At 44.9% G+C, this 18,790-nt stretch overlaps 29 non-coding genes and 1 pseudogene across 29 annotated transcripts; all 30 read right to left on the reverse strand.

The window, feature by feature from the left end:
• On the reverse strand, window positions 1-152 carry LOC137270909 (U1 spliceosomal RNA; annotated as a pseudogene; the record flags this gene model as incomplete).
• Window positions 153-623: 471 nt separating this feature from the next.
• LOC137270903 (U1 spliceosomal RNA) lies at window positions 624-787 on the reverse strand. The gene has a single exon (XR_010955519.1). It is a non-coding gene; the product is annotated as a U1 spliceosomal RNA (small nuclear RNA).
• A 471-nt stretch (window positions 788-1,258) lies between these two features.
• On the reverse strand, window positions 1,259-1,422 carry LOC137270921 (U1 spliceosomal RNA). The gene has a single exon (XR_010955534.1). It is a non-coding gene; the product is annotated as a U1 spliceosomal RNA (small nuclear RNA).
• Window positions 1,423-1,893: 471 nt separating this feature from the next.
• Window positions 1,894-2,057, reverse strand: LOC137270933 (U1 spliceosomal RNA). Its single transcript, XR_010955545.1, has one exon. It is a non-coding gene; the product is annotated as a U1 spliceosomal RNA (small nuclear RNA).
• Window positions 2,058-2,528: 471 nt separating this feature from the next.
• LOC137270945 (U1 spliceosomal RNA) lies at window positions 2,529-2,692 on the reverse strand. The gene has a single exon (XR_010955556.1). It is a non-coding gene; the product is annotated as a U1 spliceosomal RNA (small nuclear RNA).
• A 471-nt stretch (window positions 2,693-3,163) lies between these two features.
• LOC137270957 (U1 spliceosomal RNA) lies at window positions 3,164-3,327 on the reverse strand. The gene has a single exon (XR_010955567.1). It is a non-coding gene; the product is annotated as a U1 spliceosomal RNA (small nuclear RNA).
• A 471-nt stretch (window positions 3,328-3,798) lies between these two features.
• On the reverse strand, window positions 3,799-3,962 carry LOC137270910 (U1 spliceosomal RNA). Its single transcript, XR_010955524.1, has one exon. It is a non-coding gene; the product is annotated as a U1 spliceosomal RNA (small nuclear RNA).
• Window positions 3,963-4,433: 471 nt separating this feature from the next.
• On the reverse strand, window positions 4,434-4,597 carry LOC137270911 (U1 spliceosomal RNA). Its single transcript, XR_010955525.1, has one exon. It is a non-coding gene; the product is annotated as a U1 spliceosomal RNA (small nuclear RNA).
• Window positions 4,598-5,068: 471 nt separating this feature from the next.
• LOC137270912 (U1 spliceosomal RNA) lies at window positions 5,069-5,232 on the reverse strand. The gene has a single exon (XR_010955526.1). It is a non-coding gene; the product is annotated as a U1 spliceosomal RNA (small nuclear RNA).
• Window positions 5,233-5,703: 471 nt separating this feature from the next.
• Window positions 5,704-5,867, reverse strand: LOC137270913 (U1 spliceosomal RNA). Its single transcript, XR_010955527.1, has one exon. It is a non-coding gene; the product is annotated as a U1 spliceosomal RNA (small nuclear RNA).
• A 471-nt stretch (window positions 5,868-6,338) lies between these two features.
• On the reverse strand, window positions 6,339-6,502 carry LOC137270915 (U1 spliceosomal RNA). The gene has a single exon (XR_010955528.1). It is a non-coding gene; the product is annotated as a U1 spliceosomal RNA (small nuclear RNA).
• A 471-nt stretch (window positions 6,503-6,973) lies between these two features.
• LOC137270916 (U1 spliceosomal RNA) lies at window positions 6,974-7,137 on the reverse strand. The gene has a single exon (XR_010955529.1). It is a non-coding gene; the product is annotated as a U1 spliceosomal RNA (small nuclear RNA).
• Window positions 7,138-7,608: 471 nt separating this feature from the next.
• On the reverse strand, window positions 7,609-7,772 carry LOC137270917 (U1 spliceosomal RNA). The gene has a single exon (XR_010955530.1). It is a non-coding gene; the product is annotated as a U1 spliceosomal RNA (small nuclear RNA).
• A 471-nt stretch (window positions 7,773-8,243) lies between these two features.
• LOC137270918 (U1 spliceosomal RNA) lies at window positions 8,244-8,407 on the reverse strand. Its single transcript, XR_010955531.1, has one exon. It is a non-coding gene; the product is annotated as a U1 spliceosomal RNA (small nuclear RNA).
• Window positions 8,408-8,878: 471 nt separating this feature from the next.
• LOC137270919 (U1 spliceosomal RNA) lies at window positions 8,879-9,042 on the reverse strand. Its single transcript, XR_010955532.1, has one exon. It is a non-coding gene; the product is annotated as a U1 spliceosomal RNA (small nuclear RNA).
• A 471-nt stretch (window positions 9,043-9,513) lies between these two features.
• On the reverse strand, window positions 9,514-9,677 carry LOC137270920 (U1 spliceosomal RNA). Its single transcript, XR_010955533.1, has one exon. It is a non-coding gene; the product is annotated as a U1 spliceosomal RNA (small nuclear RNA).
• A 471-nt stretch (window positions 9,678-10,148) lies between these two features.
• LOC137270922 (U1 spliceosomal RNA) lies at window positions 10,149-10,312 on the reverse strand. Its single transcript, XR_010955535.1, has one exon. It is a non-coding gene; the product is annotated as a U1 spliceosomal RNA (small nuclear RNA).
• Window positions 10,313-10,783: 471 nt separating this feature from the next.
• On the reverse strand, window positions 10,784-10,947 carry LOC137270923 (U1 spliceosomal RNA). Its single transcript, XR_010955536.1, has one exon. It is a non-coding gene; the product is annotated as a U1 spliceosomal RNA (small nuclear RNA).
• A 471-nt stretch (window positions 10,948-11,418) lies between these two features.
• On the reverse strand, window positions 11,419-11,582 carry LOC137270924 (U1 spliceosomal RNA). Its single transcript, XR_010955537.1, has one exon. It is a non-coding gene; the product is annotated as a U1 spliceosomal RNA (small nuclear RNA).
• Window positions 11,583-12,053: 471 nt separating this feature from the next.
• On the reverse strand, window positions 12,054-12,217 carry LOC137270906 (U1 spliceosomal RNA). The gene has a single exon (XR_010955522.1). It is a non-coding gene; the product is annotated as a U1 spliceosomal RNA (small nuclear RNA).
• Window positions 12,218-12,688: 471 nt separating this feature from the next.
• On the reverse strand, window positions 12,689-12,852 carry LOC137270926 (U1 spliceosomal RNA). Its single transcript, XR_010955538.1, has one exon. It is a non-coding gene; the product is annotated as a U1 spliceosomal RNA (small nuclear RNA).
• A 471-nt stretch (window positions 12,853-13,323) lies between these two features.
• On the reverse strand, window positions 13,324-13,487 carry LOC137270927 (U1 spliceosomal RNA). The gene has a single exon (XR_010955539.1). It is a non-coding gene; the product is annotated as a U1 spliceosomal RNA (small nuclear RNA).
• A 471-nt stretch (window positions 13,488-13,958) lies between these two features.
• Window positions 13,959-14,122, reverse strand: LOC137270928 (U1 spliceosomal RNA). Its single transcript, XR_010955540.1, has one exon. It is a non-coding gene; the product is annotated as a U1 spliceosomal RNA (small nuclear RNA).
• A 471-nt stretch (window positions 14,123-14,593) lies between these two features.
• Window positions 14,594-14,757, reverse strand: LOC137270929 (U1 spliceosomal RNA). Its single transcript, XR_010955541.1, has one exon. It is a non-coding gene; the product is annotated as a U1 spliceosomal RNA (small nuclear RNA).
• A 471-nt stretch (window positions 14,758-15,228) lies between these two features.
• On the reverse strand, window positions 15,229-15,392 carry LOC137270930 (U1 spliceosomal RNA). The gene has a single exon (XR_010955542.1). It is a non-coding gene; the product is annotated as a U1 spliceosomal RNA (small nuclear RNA).
• A 471-nt stretch (window positions 15,393-15,863) lies between these two features.
• LOC137270931 (U1 spliceosomal RNA) lies at window positions 15,864-16,027 on the reverse strand. The gene has a single exon (XR_010955543.1). It is a non-coding gene; the product is annotated as a U1 spliceosomal RNA (small nuclear RNA).
• A 471-nt stretch (window positions 16,028-16,498) lies between these two features.
• Window positions 16,499-16,662, reverse strand: LOC137270932 (U1 spliceosomal RNA). The gene has a single exon (XR_010955544.1). It is a non-coding gene; the product is annotated as a U1 spliceosomal RNA (small nuclear RNA).
• A 471-nt stretch (window positions 16,663-17,133) lies between these two features.
• On the reverse strand, window positions 17,134-17,297 carry LOC137270934 (U1 spliceosomal RNA). Its single transcript, XR_010955546.1, has one exon. It is a non-coding gene; the product is annotated as a U1 spliceosomal RNA (small nuclear RNA).
• Window positions 17,298-17,768: 471 nt separating this feature from the next.
• On the reverse strand, window positions 17,769-17,932 carry LOC137270935 (U1 spliceosomal RNA). Its single transcript, XR_010955547.1, has one exon. It is a non-coding gene; the product is annotated as a U1 spliceosomal RNA (small nuclear RNA).
• Window positions 17,933-18,403: 471 nt separating this feature from the next.
• LOC137270937 (U1 spliceosomal RNA) lies at window positions 18,404-18,567 on the reverse strand. Its single transcript, XR_010955548.1, has one exon. It is a non-coding gene; the product is annotated as a U1 spliceosomal RNA (small nuclear RNA).
• Window positions 18,568-18,790: the final 223 nt, after the last annotated feature.

The raw sequence follows: 18,790 nt of genomic DNA on the forward strand, positions 1-18,790 counted from the left end.
CGAACGCAGTCCCCCACACTTATAAATTGCGCACCCGAGTCGTCCACATTTGGGACGATCGCAGGGGTCAACCAAACCGAGGTGCAATGGAAAGGTCTCGCCCCGGGCCCACAGCCTTGCGGATCACTGTAAAGCCTGTGCCAGGTAAGTATGCTTGGGACAGGTTCCAGTTTTCACTTACATCACCCTGGCGTTGCCCTATTCAGGTGTCACATCATCAACGCTTCACATATATTTCATGGCAGGTTAATTGTTCGTACAGTTTATTGTACAGAACAGTCCATTAGTACCTTCACTTTGTGAAAAAATTACTGATAGATAAAAACACACACAGACGGATTTATTTCCATTTAGACTGCATGCACGTGCATCTCTGATCCGGGACGCAGGGGAGACAACTTGACAGTCCAAACACAACAACTGGCTGACAAAGCGATCCCATCTGAAATACATCAAACTCAGACTTGCTTTAAACATATACTTTTGCCACAGCAAACAGATTAACACATGCGCATTAAAAACACATAGTTTGCACATACACACACGGGAAAACAATCATCTTCAAGTGATTTGGAAGTGGGGGAAGTGTCAACTGAAAATATCTATTTTTGGGGTTGATTTTCAAGGGGAGAGCGCGAACGCAGTCCCCCACACTTATAAATTGCGCACCCGAGTCGTCCACATTTGGGACGATCGCAGGGGTCAACCAAACCGAGGTGCAATGGAAAGGTCTCGCCCCGGGCCCACAGCCTTGCGGATCACTGTAAAGCCTGTGCCAGGTAAGTATGCTTGGGACAGGTTCCAGTTTTCACTTACATCACCCTGGCGTTGCCCTATTCAGGTGTCACATCATCAACGCTTCACATATATTTCATGGCAGGTTAATTGTTCGTACAGTTTATTGTACAGAACAGTCCATTAGTACCTTCACTTTGTGAAAAAATTACTGATAGATAAAAACACACACAGACGGATTTATTTCCATTTAGACTGCATGCACGTGCATCTCTGATCCGGGACGCAGGGGAGACAACTTGACAGTCCAAACACAACAACTGGCTGACAAAGCGATCCCATCTGAAATACATCAAACTCAGACTTGCTTTAAACATATACTTTTGCCACAGCAAACAGATTAACACATGCGCATTAAAAACACATAGTTTGCACATACACACACGGGAAAACAATCATCTTCAAGTGATTTGGAAGTGGGGGAAGTGTCAACTGAAAATATCTATTTTTGGGGTTGATTTTCAAGGGGAGAGCGCGAACGCAGTCCCCCACACTTATAAATTGCGCACCCGAGTCGTCCACATTTGGGACGATCGCAGGGGTCAACCAAACCGAGGTGCAATGGAAAGGTCTCGCCCCGGGCCCACAGCCTTGCGGATCACTGTAAAGCCTGTGCCAGGTAAGTATGCTTGGGACAGGTTCCAGTTTTCACTTACATCACCCTGGCGTTGCCCTATTCAGGTGTCACATCATCAACGCTTCACATATATTTCATGGCAGGTTAATTGTTCGTACAGTTTATTGTACAGAACAGTCCATTAGTACCTTCACTTTGTGAAAAAATTACTGATAGATAAAAACACACACAGACGGATTTATTTCCATTTAGACTGCATGCACGTGCATCTCTGATCCGGGACGCAGGGGAGACAACTTGACAGTCCAAACACAACAACTGGCTGACAAAGCGATCCCATCTGAAATACATCAAACTCAGACTTGCTTTAAACATATACTTTTGCCACAGCAAACAGATTAACACATGCGCATTAAAAACACATAGTTTGCACATACACACACGGGAAAACAATCATCTTCAAGTGATTTGGAAGTGGGGGAAGTGTCAACTGAAAATATCTATTTTTGGGGTTGATTTTCAAGGGGAGAGCGCGAACGCAGTCCCCCACACTTATAAATTGCGCACCCGAGTCGTCCACATTTGGGACGATCGCAGGGGTCAACCAAACCGAGGTGCAATGGAAAGGTCTCGCCCCGGGCCCACAGCCTTGCGGATCACTGTAAAGCCTGTGCCAGGTAAGTATGCTTGGGACAGGTTCCAGTTTTCACTTACATCACCCTGGCGTTGCCCTATTCAGGTGTCACATCATCAACGCTTCACATATATTTCATGGCAGGTTAATTGTTCGTACAGTTTATTGTACAGAACAGTCCATTAGTACCTTCACTTTGTGAAAAAATTACTGATAGATAAAAACACACACAGACGGATTTATTTCCATTTAGACTGCATGCACGTGCATCTCTGATCCGGGACGCAGGGGAGACAACTTGACAGTCCAAACACAACAACTGGCTGACAAAGCGATCCCATCTGAAATACATCAAACTCAGACTTGCTTTAAACATATACTTTTGCCACAGCAAACAGATTAACACATGCGCATTAAAAACACATAGTTTGCACATACACACACGGGAAAACAATCATCTTCAAGTGATTTGGAAGTGGGGGAAGTGTCAACTGAAAATATCTATTTTTGGGGTTGATTTTCAAGGGGAGAGCGCGAACGCAGTCCCCCACACTTATAAATTGCGCACCCGAGTCGTCCACATTTGGGACGATCGCAGGGGTCAACCAAACCGAGGTGCAATGGAAAGGTCTCGCCCCGGGCCCACAGCCTTGCGGATCACTGTAAAGCCTGTGCCAGGTAAGTATGCTTGGGACAGGTTCCAGTTTTCACTTACATCACCCTGGCGTTGCCCTATTCAGGTGTCACATCATCAACGCTTCACATATATTTCATGGCAGGTTAATTGTTCGTACAGTTTATTGTACAGAACAGTCCATTAGTACCTTCACTTTGTGAAAAAATTACTGATAGATAAAAACACACACAGACGGATTTATTTCCATTTAGACTGCATGCACGTGCATCTCTGATCCGGGACGCAGGGGAGACAACTTGACAGTCCAAACACAACAACTGGCTGACAAAGCGATCCCATCTGAAATACATCAAACTCAGACTTGCTTTAAACATATACTTTTGCCACAGCAAACAGATTAACACATGCGCATTAAAAACACATAGTTTGCACATACACACACGGGAAAACAATCATCTTCAAGTGATTTGGAAGTGGGGGAAGTGTCAACTGAAAATATCTATTTTTGGGGTTGATTTTCAAGGGGAGAGCGCGAACGCAGTCCCCCACACTTATAAATTGCGCACCCGAGTCGTCCACATTTGGGACGATCGCAGGGGTCAACCAAACCGAGGTGCAATGGAAAGGTCTCGCCCCGGGCCCACAGCCTTGCGGATCACTGTAAAGCCTGTGCCAGGTAAGTATGCTTGGGACAGGTTCCAGTTTTCACTTACATCACCCTGGCGTTGCCCTATTCAGGTGTCACATCATCAACGCTTCACATATATTTCATGGCAGGTTAATTGTTCGTACAGTTTATTGTACAGAACAGTCCATTAGTACCTTCACTTTGTGAAAAAATTACTGATAGATAAAAACACACACAGACGGATTTATTTCCATTTAGACTGCATGCACGTGCATCTCTGATCCGGGACGCAGGGGAGACAACTTGACAGTCCAAACACAACAACTGGCTGACAAAGCGATCCCATCTGAAATACATCAAACTCAGACTTGCTTTAAACATATACTTTTGCCACAGCAAACAGATTAACACATGCGCATTAAAAACACATAGTTTGCACATACACACACGGGAAAACAATCATCTTCAAGTGATTTGGAAGTGGGGGAAGTGTCAACTGAAAATATCTATTTTTGGGGTTGATTTTCAAGGGGAGAGCGCGAACGCAGTCCCCCACACTTATAAATTGCGCACCCGAGTCGTCCACATTTGGGACGATCGCAGGGGTCAACCAAACCGAGGTGCAATGGAAAGGTCTCGCCCCGGGCCCACAGCCTTGCGGATCACTGTAAAGCCTGTGCCAGGTAAGTATGCTTGGGACAGGTTCCAGTTTTCACTTACATCACCCTGGCGTTGCCCTATTCAGGTGTCACATCATCAACGCTTCACATATATTTCATGGCAGGTTAATTGTTCGTACAGTTTATTGTACAGAACAGTCCATTAGTACCTTCACTTTGTGAAAAAATTACTGATAGATAAAAACACACACAGACGGATTTATTTCCATTTAGACTGCATGCACGTGCATCTCTGATCCGGGACGCAGGGGAGACAACTTGACAGTCCAAACACAACAACTGGCTGACAAAGCGATCCCATCTGAAATACATCAAACTCAGACTTGCTTTAAACATATACTTTTGCCACAGCAAACAGATTAACACATGCGCATTAAAAACACATAGTTTGCACATACACACACGGGAAAACAATCATCTTCAAGTGATTTGGAAGTGGGGGAAGTGTCAACTGAAAATATCTATTTTTGGGGTTGATTTTCAAGGGGAGAGCGCGAACGCAGTCCCCCACACTTATAAATTGCGCACCCGAGTCGTCCACATTTGGGACGATCGCAGGGGTCAACCAAACCGAGGTGCAATGGAAAGGTCTCGCCCCGGGCCCACAGCCTTGCGGATCACTGTAAAGCCTGTGCCAGGTAAGTATGCTTGGGACAGGTTCCAGTTTTCACTTACATCACCCTGGCGTTGCCCTATTCAGGTGTCACATCATCAACGCTTCACATATATTTCATGGCAGGTTAATTGTTCGTACAGTTTATTGTACAGAACAGTCCATTAGTACCTTCACTTTGTGAAAAAATTACTGATAGATAAAAACACACACAGACGGATTTATTTCCATTTAGACTGCATGCACGTGCATCTCTGATCCGGGACGCAGGGGAGACAACTTGACAGTCCAAACACAACAACTGGCTGACAAAGCGATCCCATCTGAAATACATCAAACTCAGACTTGCTTTAAACATATACTTTTGCCACAGCAAACAGATTAACACATGCGCATTAAAAACACATAGTTTGCACATACACACACGGGAAAACAATCATCTTCAAGTGATTTGGAAGTGGGGGAAGTGTCAACTGAAAATATCTATTTTTGGGGTTGATTTTCAAGGGGAGAGCGCGAACGCAGTCCCCCACACTTATAAATTGCGCACCCGAGTCGTCCACATTTGGGACGATCGCAGGGGTCAACCAAACCGAGGTGCAATGGAAAGGTCTCGCCCCGGGCCCACAGCCTTGCGGATCACTGTAAAGCCTGTGCCAGGTAAGTATGCTTGGGACAGGTTCCAGTTTTCACTTACATCACCCTGGCGTTGCCCTATTCAGGTGTCACATCATCAACGCTTCACATATATTTCATGGCAGGTTAATTGTTCGTACAGTTTATTGTACAGAACAGTCCATTAGTACCTTCACTTTGTGAAAAAATTACTGATAGATAAAAACACACACAGACGGATTTATTTCCATTTAGACTGCATGCACGTGCATCTCTGATCCGGGACGCAGGGGAGACAACTTGACAGTCCAAACACAACAACTGGCTGACAAAGCGATCCCATCTGAAATACATCAAACTCAGACTTGCTTTAAACATATACTTTTGCCACAGCAAACAGATTAACACATGCGCATTAAAAACACATAGTTTGCACATACACACACGGGAAAACAATCATCTTCAAGTGATTTGGAAGTGGGGGAAGTGTCAACTGAAAATATCTATTTTTGGGGTTGATTTTCAAGGGGAGAGCGCGAACGCAGTCCCCCACACTTATAAATTGCGCACCCGAGTCGTCCACATTTGGGACGATCGCAGGGGTCAACCAAACCGAGGTGCAATGGAAAGGTCTCGCCCCGGGCCCACAGCCTTGCGGATCACTGTAAAGCCTGTGCCAGGTAAGTATGCTTGGGACAGGTTCCAGTTTTCACTTACATCACCCTGGCGTTGCCCTATTCAGGTGTCACATCATCAACGCTTCACATATATTTCATGGCAGGTTAATTGTTCGTACAGTTTATTGTACAGAACAGTCCATTAGTACCTTCACTTTGTGAAAAAATTACTGATAGATAAAAACACACACAGACGGATTTATTTCCATTTAGACTGCATGCACGTGCATCTCTGATCCGGGACGCAGGGGAGACAACTTGACAGTCCAAACACAACAACTGGCTGACAAAGCGATCCCATCTGAAATACATCAAACTCAGACTTGCTTTAAACATATACTTTTGCCACAGCAAACAGATTAACACATGCGCATTAAAAACACATAGTTTGCACATACACACACGGGAAAACAATCATCTTCAAGTGATTTGGAAGTGGGGGAAGTGTCAACTGAAAATATCTATTTTTGGGGTTGATTTTCAAGGGGAGAGCGCGAACGCAGTCCCCCACACTTATAAATTGCGCACCCGAGTCGTCCACATTTGGGACGATCGCAGGGGTCAACCAAACCGAGGTGCAATGGAAAGGTCTCGCCCCGGGCCCACAGCCTTGCGGATCACTGTAAAGCCTGTGCCAGGTAAGTATGCTTGGGACAGGTTCCAGTTTTCACTTACATCACCCTGGCGTTGCCCTATTCAGGTGTCACATCATCAACGCTTCACATATATTTCATGGCAGGTTAATTGTTCGTACAGTTTATTGTACAGAACAGTCCATTAGTACCTTCACTTTGTGAAAAAATTACTGATAGATAAAAACACACACAGACGGATTTATTTCCATTTAGACTGCATGCACGTGCATCTCTGATCCGGGACGCAGGGGAGACAACTTGACAGTCCAAACACAACAACTGGCTGACAAAGCGATCCCATCTGAAATACATCAAACTCAGACTTGCTTTAAACATATACTTTTGCCACAGCAAACAGATTAACACATGCGCATTAAAAACACATAGTTTGCACATACACACACGGGAAAACAATCATCTTCAAGTGATTTGGAAGTGGGGGAAGTGTCAACTGAAAATATCTATTTTTGGGGTTGATTTTCAAGGGGAGAGCGCGAACGCAGTCCCCCACACTTATAAATTGCGCACCCGAGTCGTCCACATTTGGGACGATCGCAGGGGTCAACCAAACCGAGGTGCAATGGAAAGGTCTCGCCCCGGGCCCACAGCCTTGCGGATCACTGTAAAGCCTGTGCCAGGTAAGTATGCTTGGGACAGGTTCCAGTTTTCACTTACATCACCCTGGCGTTGCCCTATTCAGGTGTCACATCATCAACGCTTCACATATATTTCATGGCAGGTTAATTGTTCGTACAGTTTATTGTACAGAACAGTCCATTAGTACCTTCACTTTGTGAAAAAATTACTGATAGATAAAAACACACACAGACGGATTTATTTCCATTTAGACTGCATGCACGTGCATCTCTGATCCGGGACGCAGGGGAGACAACTTGACAGTCCAAACACAACAACTGGCTGACAAAGCGATCCCATCTGAAATACATCAAACTCAGACTTGCTTTAAACATATACTTTTGCCACAGCAAACAGATTAACACATGCGCATTAAAAACACATAGTTTGCACATACACACACGGGAAAACAATCATCTTCAAGTGATTTGGAAGTGGGGGAAGTGTCAACTGAAAATATCTATTTTTGGGGTTGATTTTCAAGGGGAGAGCGCGAACGCAGTCCCCCACACTTATAAATTGCGCACCCGAGTCGTCCACATTTGGGACGATCGCAGGGGTCAACCAAACCGAGGTGCAATGGAAAGGTCTCGCCCCGGGCCCACAGCCTTGCGGATCACTGTAAAGCCTGTGCCAGGTAAGTATGCTTGGGACAGGTTCCAGTTTTCACTTACATCACCCTGGCGTTGCCCTATTCAGGTGTCACATCATCAACGCTTCACATATATTTCATGGCAGGTTAATTGTTCGTACAGTTTATTGTACAGAACAGTCCATTAGTACCTTCACTTTGTGAAAAAATTACTGATAGATAAAAACACACACAGACGGATTTATTTCCATTTAGACTGCATGCACGTGCATCTCTGATCCGGGACGCAGGGGAGACAACTTGACAGTCCAAACACAACAACTGGCTGACAAAGCGATCCCATCTGAAATACATCAAACTCAGACTTGCTTTAAACATATACTTTTGCCACAGCAAACAGATTAACACATGCGCATTAAAAACACATAGTTTGCACATACACACACGGGAAAACAATCATCTTCAAGTGATTTGGAAGTGGGGGAAGTGTCAACTGAAAATATCTATTTTTGGGGTTGATTTTCAAGGGGAGAGCGCGAACGCAGTCCCCCACACTTATAAATTGCGCACCCGAGTCGTCCACATTTGGGACGATCGCAGGGGTCAACCAAACCGAGGTGCAATGGAAAGGTCTCGCCCCGGGCCCACAGCCTTGCGGATCACTGTAAAGCCTGTGCCAGGTAAGTATGCTTGGGACAGGTTCCAGTTTTCACTTACATCACCCTGGCGTTGCCCTATTCAGGTGTCACATCATCAACGCTTCACATATATTTCATGGCAGGTTAATTGTTCGTACAGTTTATTGTACAGAACAGTCCATTAGTACCTTCACTTTGTGAAAAAATTACTGATAGATAAAAACACACACAGACGGATTTATTTCCATTTAGACTGCATGCACGTGCATCTCTGATCCGGGACGCAGGGGAGACAACTTGACAGTCCAAACACAACAACTGGCTGACAAAGCGATCCCATCTGAAATACATCAAACTCAGACTTGCTTTAAACATATACTTTTGCCACAGCAAACAGATTAACACATGCGCATTAAAAACACATAGTTTGCACATACACACACGGGAAAACAATCATCTTCAAGTGATTTGGAAGTGGGGGAAGTGTCAACTGAAAATATCTATTTTTGGGGTTGATTTTCAAGGGGAGAGCGCGAACGCAGTCCCCCACACTTATAAATTGCGCACCCGAGTCGTCCACATTTGGGACGATCGCAGGGGTCAACCAAACCGAGGTGCAATGGAAAGGTCTCGCCCCGGGCCCACAGCCTTGCGGATCACTGTAAAGCCTGTGCCAGGTAAGTATGCTTGGGACAGGTTCCAGTTTTCACTTACATCACCCTGGCGTTGCCCTATTCAGGTGTCACATCATCAACGCTTCACATATATTTCATGGCAGGTTAATTGTTCGTACAGTTTATTGTACAGAACAGTCCATTAGTACCTTCACTTTGTGAAAAAATTACTGATAGATAAAAACACACACAGACGGATTTATTTCCATTTAGACTGCATGCACGTGCATCTCTGATCCGGGACGCAGGGGAGACAACTTGACAGTCCAAACACAACAACTGGCTGACAAAGCGATCCCATCTGAAATACATCAAACTCAGACTTGCTTTAAACATATACTTTTGCCACAGCAAACAGATTAACACATGCGCATTAAAAACACATAGTTTGCACATACACACACGGGAAAACAATCATCTTCAAGTGATTTGGAAGTGGGGGAAGTGTCAACTGAAAATATCTATTTTTGGGGTTGATTTTCAAGGGGAGAGCGCGAACGCAGTCCCCCACACTTATAAATTGCGCACCCGAGTCGTCCACATTTGGGACGATCGCAGGGGTCAACCAAACCGAGGTGCAATGGAAAGGTCTCGCCCCGGGCCCACAGCCTTGCGGATCACTGTAAAGCCTGTGCCAGGTAAGTATGCTTGGGACAGGTTCCAGTTTTCACTTACATCACCCTGGCGTTGCCCTATTCAGGTGTCACATCATCAACGCTTCACATATATTTCATGGCAGGTTAATTGTTCGTACAGTTTATTGTACAGAACAGTCCATTAGTACCTTCACTTTGTGAAAAAATTACTGATAGATAAAAACACACACAGACGGATTTATTTCCATTTAGACTGCATGCACGTGCATCTCTGATCCGGGACGCAGGGGAGACAACTTGACAGTCCAAACACAACAACTGGCTGACAAAGCGATCCCATCTGAAATACATCAAACTCAGACTTGCTTTAAACATATACTTTTGCCACAGCAAACAGATTAACACATGCGCATTAAAAACACATAGTTTGCACATACACACACGGGAAAACAATCATCTTCAAGTGATTTGGAAGTGGGGGAAGTGTCAACTGAAAATATCTATTTTTGGGGTTGATTTTCAAGGGGAGAGCGCGAACGCAGTCCCCCACACTTATAAATTGCGCACCCGAGTCGTCCACATTTGGGACGATCGCAGGGGTCAACCAAACCGAGGTGCAATGGAAAGGTCTCGCCCCGGGCCCACAGCCTTGCGGATCACTGTAAAGCCTGTGCCAGGTAAGTATGCTTGGGACAGGTTCCAGTTTTCACTTACATCACCCTGGCGTTGCCCTATTCAGGTGTCACATCATCAACGCTTCACATATATTTCATGGCAGGTTAATTGTTCGTACAGTTTATTGTACAGAACAGTCCATTAGTACCTTCACTTTGTGAAAAAATTACTGATAGATAAAAACACACACAGACGGATTTATTTCCATTTAGACTGCATGCACGTGCATCTCTGATCCGGGACGCAGGGGAGACAACTTGACAGTCCAAACACAACAACTGGCTGACAAAGCGATCCCATCTGAAATACATCAAACTCAGACTTGCTTTAAACATATACTTTTGCCACAGCAAACAGATTAACACATGCGCATTAAAAACACATAGTTTGCACATACACACACGGGAAAACAATCATCTTCAAGTGATTTGGAAGTGGGGGAAGTGTCAACTGAAAATATCTATTTTTGGGGTTGATTTTCAAGGGGAGAGCGCGAACGCAGTCCCCCACACTTATAAATTGCGCACCCGAGTCGTCCACATTTGGGACGATCGCAGGGGTCAACCAAACCGAGGTGCAATGGAAAGGTCTCGCCCCGGGCCCACAGCCTTGCGGATCACTGTAAAGCCTGTGCCAGGTAAGTATGCTTGGGACAGGTTCCAGTTTTCACTTACATCACCCTGGCGTTGCCCTATTCAGGTGTCACATCATCAACGCTTCACATATATTTCATGGCAGGTTAATTGTTCGTACAGTTTATTGTACAGAACAGTCCATTAGTACCTTCACTTTGTGAAAAAATTACTGATAGATAAAAACACACACAGACGGATTTATTTCCATTTAGACTGCATGCACGTGCATCTCTGATCCGGGACGCAGGGGAGACAACTTGACAGTCCAAACACAACAACTGGCTGACAAAGCGATCCCATCTGAAATACATCAAACTCAGACTTGCTTTAAACATATACTTTTGCCACAGCAAACAGATTAACACATGCGCATTAAAAACACATAGTTTGCACATACACACACGGGAAAACAATCATCTTCAAGTGATTTGGAAGTGGGGGAAGTGTCAACTGAAAATATCTATTTTTGGGGTTGATTTTCAAGGGGAGAGCGCGAACGCAGTCCCCCACACTTATAAATTGCGCACCCGAGTCGTCCACATTTGGGACGATCGCAGGGGTCAACCAAACCGAGGTGCAATGGAAAGGTCTCGCCCCGGGCCCACAGCCTTGCGGATCACTGTAAAGCCTGTGCCAGGTAAGTATGCTTGGGACAGGTTCCAGTTTTCACTTACATCACCCTGGCGTTGCCCTATTCAGGTGTCACATCATCAACGCTTCACATATATTTCATGGCAGGTTAATTGTTCGTACAGTTTATTGTACAGAACAGTCCATTAGTACCTTCACTTTGTGAAAAAATTACTGATAGATAAAAACACACACAGACGGATTTATTTCCATTTAGACTGCATGCACGTGCATCTCTGATCCGGGACGCAGGGGAGACAACTTGACAGTCCAAACACAACAACTGGCTGACAAAGCGATCCCATCTGAAATACATCAAACTCAGACTTGCTTTAAACATATACTTTTGCCACAGCAAACAGATTAACACATGCGCATTAAAAACACATAGTTTGCACATACACACACGGGAAAACAATCATCTTCAAGTGATTTGGAAGTGGGGGAAGTGTCAACTGAAAATATCTATTTTTGGGGTTGATTTTCAAGGGGAGAGCGCGAACGCAGTCCCCCACACTTATAAATCGCGCACCCGAGTCGTCCACATTTGGGACGATCGCAGGGGTCAACCAAACCGAGGTGCAATGGAAAGGTCTCGCCCCGGGCCCACAGCCTTGCGGATCACTGTAAAGCCTGTGCCAGGTAAGTATGCTTGGGACAGGTTCCAGTTTTCACTTACATCACCCTGGCGTTGCCCTATTCAGGTGTCACATCATCAACGCTTCACATATATTTCATGGCAGGTTAATTGTTCGTACAGTTTATTGTACAGAACAGTCCATTAGTACCTTCACTTTGTGAAAAAATTACTGATAGATAAAAACACACACAGACGGATTTATTTCCATTTAGACTGCATGCACGTGCATCTCTGATCCGGGACGCAGGGGAGACAACTTGACAGTCCAAACACAACAACTGGCTGACAAAGCGATCCCATCTGAAATACATCAAACTCAGACTTGCTTTAAACATATACTTTTGCCACAGCAAACAGATTAACACATGCGCATTAAAAACACATAGTTTGCACATACACACACGGGAAAACAATCATCTTCAAGTGATTTGGAAGTGGGGGAAGTGTCAACTGAAAATATCTATTTTTGGGGTTGATTTTCAAGGGGAGAGCGCGAACGCAGTCCCCCACACTTATAAATTGCGCACCCGAGTCGTCCACATTTGGGACGATCGCAGGGGTCAACCAAACCGAGGTGCAATGGAAAGGTCTCGCCCCGGGCCCACAGCCTTGCGGATCACTGTAAAGCCTGTGCCAGGTAAGTATGCTTGGGACAGGTTCCAGTTTTCACTTACATCACCCTGGCGTTGCCCTATTCAGGTGTCACATCATCAACGCTTCACATATATTTCATGGCAGGTTAATTGTTCGTACAGTTTATTGTACAGAACAGTCCATTAGTACCTTCACTTTGTGAAAAAATTACTGATAGATAAAAACACACACAGACGGATTTATTTCCATTTAGACTGCATGCACGTGCATCTCTGATCCGGGACGCAGGGGAGACAACTTGACAGTCCAAACACAACAACTGGCTGACAAAGCGATCCCATCTGAAATACATCAAACTCAGACTTGCTTTAAACATATACTTTTGCCACAGCAAACAGATTAACACATGCGCATTAAAAACACATAGTTTGCACATACACACACGGGAAAACAATCATCTTCAAGTGATTTGGAAGTGGGGGAAGTGTCAACTGAAAATATCTATTTTTGGGGTTGATTTTCAAGGGGAGAGCGCGAACGCAGTCCCCCACACTTATAAATTGCGCACCCGAGTCGTCCACATTTGGGACGATCGCAGGGGTCAACCAAACCGAGGTGCAATGGAAAGGTCTCGCCCCGGGCCCACAGCCTTGCGGATCACTGTAAAGCCTGTGCCAGGTAAGTATGCTTGGGACAGGTTCCAGTTTTCACTTACATCACCCTGGCGTTGCCCTATTCAGGTGTCACATCATCAACGCTTCACATATATTTCATGGCAGGTTAATTGTTCGTACAGTTTATTGTACAGAACAGTCCATTAGTACCTTCACTTTGTGAAAAAATTACTGATAGATAAAAACACACACAGACGGATTTATTTCCATTTAGACTGCATGCACGTGCATCTCTGATCCGGGACGCAGGGGAGACAACTTGACAGTCCAAACACAACAACTGGCTGACAAAGCGATCCCATCTGAAATACATCAAACTCAGACTTGCTTTAAACATATACTTTTGCCACAGCAAACAGATTAACACATGCGCATTAAAAACACATAGTTTGCACATACACACACGGGAAAACAATCATCTTCAAGTGATTTGGAAGTGGGGGAAGTGTCAACTGAAAATATCTATTTTTGGGGTTGATTTTCAAGGGGAGAGCGCGAACGCAGTCCCCCACACTTATAAATTGCGCACCCGAGTCGTCCACATTTGGGACGATCGCAGGGGTCAACCAAACCGAGGTGCAATGGAAAGGTCTCGCCCCGGGCCCACAGCCTTGCGGATCACTGTAAAGCCTGTGCCAGGTAAGTATGCTTGGGACAGGTTCCAGTTTTCACTTACATCACCCTGGCGTTGCCCTATTCAGGTGTCACATCATCAACGCTTCACATATATTTCATGGCAGGTTAATTGTTCGTACAGTTTATTGTACAGAACAGTCCATTAGTACCTTCACTTTGTGAAAAAATTACTGATAGATAAAAACACACACAGACGGATTTATTTCCATTTAGACTGCATGCACGTGCATCTCTGATCCGGGACGCAGGGGAGACAACTTGACAGTCCAAACACAACAACTGGCTGACAAAGCGATCCCATCTGAAATACATCAAACTCAGACTTGCTTTAAACATATACTTTTGCCACAGCAAACAGATTAACACATGCGCATTAAAAACACATAGTTTGCACATACACACACGGGAAAACAATCATCTTCAAGTGATTTGGAAGTGGGGGAAGTGTCAACTGAAAATATCTATTTTTGGGGTTGATTTTCAAGGGGAGAGCGCGAACGCAGTCCCCCACACTTATAAATTGCGCACCCGAGTCGTCCACATTTGGGACGATCGCAGGGGTCAACCAAACCGAGGTGCAATGGAAAGGTCTCGCCCCGGGCCCACAGCCTTGCGGATCACTGTAAAGCCTGTGCCAGGTAAGTATGCTTGGGACAGGTTCCAGTTTTCACTTACATCACCCTGGCGTTGCCCTATTCAGGTGTCACATCATCAACGCTTCACATATATTTCATGGCAGGTTAATTGTTCGTACAGTTTATTGTACAGAACAGTCCATTAGTACCTTCACTTTGTGAAAAAATTACTGATAGATAAAAACACACACAGACGGATTTATTTCCATTTAGACTGCATGCACGTGCATCTCTGATCCGGGACGCAGGGGAGACAACTTGACAGTCCAAACACAACAACTGGCTGACAAAGCGATCCCATCTGAAATACATCAAACTCAGACTTGCTTTAAACATATACTTTTGCCACAGCAAACAGATTAACACATGCGCATTAAAAACACATAGTTTGCACATACACACACGGGAAAACAATCATCTTCAAGTGATTTGGAAGTGGGGGAAGTGTCAACTGAAAATATCTATTTTTGGGGTTGATTTTCAAGGGGAGAGCGCGAACGCAGTCCCCCACACTTATAAATTGCGCACCCGAGTCGTCCACATTTGGGACGATCGCAGGGGTCAACCAAACCGAGGTGCAATGGAAAGGTCTCGCCCCGGGCCCACAGCCTTGCGGATCACTGTAAAGCCTGTGCCAGGTAAGTATGCTTGGGACAGGTTCCAGTTTTCACTTACATCACCCTGGCGTTGCCCTATTCAGGTGTCACATCATCAACGCTTCACATATATTTCATGGCAGGTTAATTGTTCGTACAGTTTATTGTACAGAACAGTCCATTAGTACCTTCACTTTGTGAAAAAATTACTGATAGATAAAAACACACACAGACGGATTTATTTCCATTTAGACTGCATGCACGTGCATCTCTGATCCGGGACGCAGGGGAGACAACTTGACAGTCCAAACACAACAACTGGCTGACAAAGCGATCCCATCTGAAATACATCAAACTCAGACTTGCTTTAAACATATACTTTTGCCACAGCAAACAGATTAACACATGCGCATTAAAAACACATAGTTTGCACATACACACACGGGAAAACAATCATCTTCAAGTGATTTGGAAGTGGGGGAAGTGTCAACTGAAAATATCTATTTTTGGGGTTGATTTTCAAGGGGAGAGCGCGAACGCAGTCCCCCACACTTATAAATTGCGCACCCGAGTCGTCCACATTTGGGACGATCGCAGGGGTCAACCAAACCGAGGTGCAATGGAAAGGTCTCGCCCCGGGCCCACAGCCTTGCGGATCACTGTAAAGCCTGTGCCAGGTAAGTATGCTTGGGACAGGTTCCAGTTTTCACTTACATCACCCTGGCGTTGCCCTATTCAGGTGTCACATCATCAACGCTTCACATATATTTCATGGCAGGTTAATTGTTCGTACAGTTTATTGTACAGAACAGTCCATTAGTACCTTCACTTTGTGAAAAAATTACTGATAGATAAAAACACACACAGACGGATTTATTTCCATTTAGACTGCATGCACGTGCATCTCTGATCCGGGACGCAGGGGAGACAACTTGACAGTCCAAACACAACAACTGGCTGACAAAGCGATCCCATCTGAAATACATCAAACTCAGACTTGCTTTAAACATATACTTTTGCCACAGCAAACAGATTAACACATGCGCATTAAAAACACATAGTTTGCACATACACACACGGGAAAACAATCATCTTCAAGTGATTTGGAAGTGGGGGAAGTGTCAACTGAAAATATCTATTTTTGGGGTTGATTTTCAAGGGGAGAGCGCGAACGCAGTCCCCCACACTTATAAATTGCGCACCCGAGTCGTCCACATTTGGGACGATCGCAGGGGTCAACCAAACCGAGGTGCAATGGAAAGGTCTCGCCCCGGGCCCACAGCCTTGCGGATCACTGTAAAGCCTGTGCCAGGTAAGTATGCTTGGGACAGGTTCCAGTTTTCACTTACATCACCCTGGCGTTGCCCTATTCAGGTGTCACATCATCAACGCTTCACATATATTTCATGGCAGGTTAATTGTTCGTACAGTTTATTGTACAGAACAGTCCATTAGTACCTTCACTTTGTGAAAAAATTACTGATAGATAAAAACACACACAGACGGATTTATTTCCATTTAGACTGCATGCACGTGCATCTCTGATCCGGGACGCAGGGGAGACAACTTGACAGTCCAAACACAACAACTGGCTGACAAAGCGATCCCATCTGAAATACATCAAACTCAGACTTGCTTTAAACATATACTTTTGCCACAGCAAACAGATTAACACATGCGCATTAAAAACACATAGTTTGCACATACACACACGGGAAAACAATCATCTTCAAGTGATTTGGAAGTGGGGGAAGTGTCAACTGAAAATATCTATTTTTGGGGTTGATTTTCAAGGGGAGAGCGCGAACGCAGTCCCCCACACTTATAAATTGCGCACCCGAGTCGTCCACATTTGGGACGATCGCAGGGGTCAACCAAACCGAGGTGCAATGGAAAGGTCTCGCCCCGGGCCCACAGCCTTGCGGATCACTGTAAAGCCTGTGCCAGGTAAGTATGCTTGGGACAGGTTCCAGTTTTCACTTACATCACCCTGGCGTTGCCCTATTCAGGTGTCACATCATCAACGCTTCACATATATTTCATGGCAGGTTAATTGTTCGTACAGTTTATTGTACAGAACAGTCCATTAGTACCTTCACTTTGTGAAAAAATTACTGATAGATAAAAACACACACAGACGGATTTATTTCCATTTAGACTGCATGCACGTGCATCTCTGATCCGGGACGCAGGGGAGACAACTTGACAGTCCAAACACAACAACTGGCTGACAAAGCGATCCCATCTGAAATACATCAAACTCAGACTTGCTTTAAACATATACTTTTGCCACAGCAAACAGATTAACACATGCGCATTAAAAACACATAGTTTGCACATACACACACGGGAAAACAATCATCTTCAAGTGATTTGGAAGTGGGGGAAGTGTCAACTGAAAATATCTATTTTTGGGGTTGATTTTCAAGGGGAGAGCGCGAACGCAGTCCCCCACACTTATAAATTGCGCACCCGAGTCGTCCACATTTGGGACGATCGCAGGGGTCAACCAAACCGAGGTGCAATGGAAAGGTCTCGCCCCGGGCCCACAGCCTTGCGGATCACTGTAAAGCCTGTGCCAGGTAAGTATGCTTGGGACAGGTTCCAGTTTTCACTTACATCACCCTGGCGTTGCCCTATTCAGGTGTCACATCATCAACGCTTCACATATATTTCATGGCAGGTTAATTGTTCGTACAGTTTATTGTACAGAACAGTCCATTAGTACCTTCACTTTGTGAAAAAATTACTGATAGATAAAAACACACACAGACGGATTTATTTCCATTTAGACTGCATGCACGTGCATCTCTGATCCGGGACGCAGGGGAGACAACTTGACAGTCCAAACACAACAACTGGCTGACAAAGCGATCCCATCTGAAATACATCAAACTCAGACTTGCTTTAAACATATACTTTTGCCACAGCAAACAGATTAACACATGCGCATTAAAAACACATAGTTTGCACATACACACACGGGAAAACAATCATCTTCAAGTGATTTGGAAGTGGGGGAAGTGTCAACTGAAAATATCTATTTTTGGGGTTGATTTTCAAGGGGAGAGCGCGAACGCAGTCCCCCACACTTATAAATTGCGCACCCGAGTCGTCCACATTTGGGACGATCGCAGGGGTCAACCAAACCGAGGTGCAATGGAAAGGTCTCGCCCCGGGCCCACAGCCTTGCGGATCACTGTAAAGCCTGTGCCAGGTAAGTATGCTTGGGACAGGTTCCAGTTTTCACTTACATCACCCTGGCGTTGCCCTATTCAGGTGTCACATCATCAACGCTTCACATATATTTCATGGCAGGTTAATTGTTCGTACAGTTTATTGTACAGAACAGTCCATTAGTACCTTCACTTTGTGAAAAAATTACTGATAGATAAAAACACACACAGACGGATTTATTTCCATTTAGACTGCATGCACGTGCATCTCT

This window comes from Haliotis asinina, unplaced genomic scaffold, assembly GCF_037392515.1.
Source record: "Haliotis asinina isolate JCU_RB_2024 unplaced genomic scaffold, JCU_Hal_asi_v2 scaffold_98, whole genome shotgun sequence".
NCBI lineage: Eukaryota > Metazoa > Mollusca > Gastropoda > Lepetellida > Haliotidae > Haliotis > Haliotis asinina.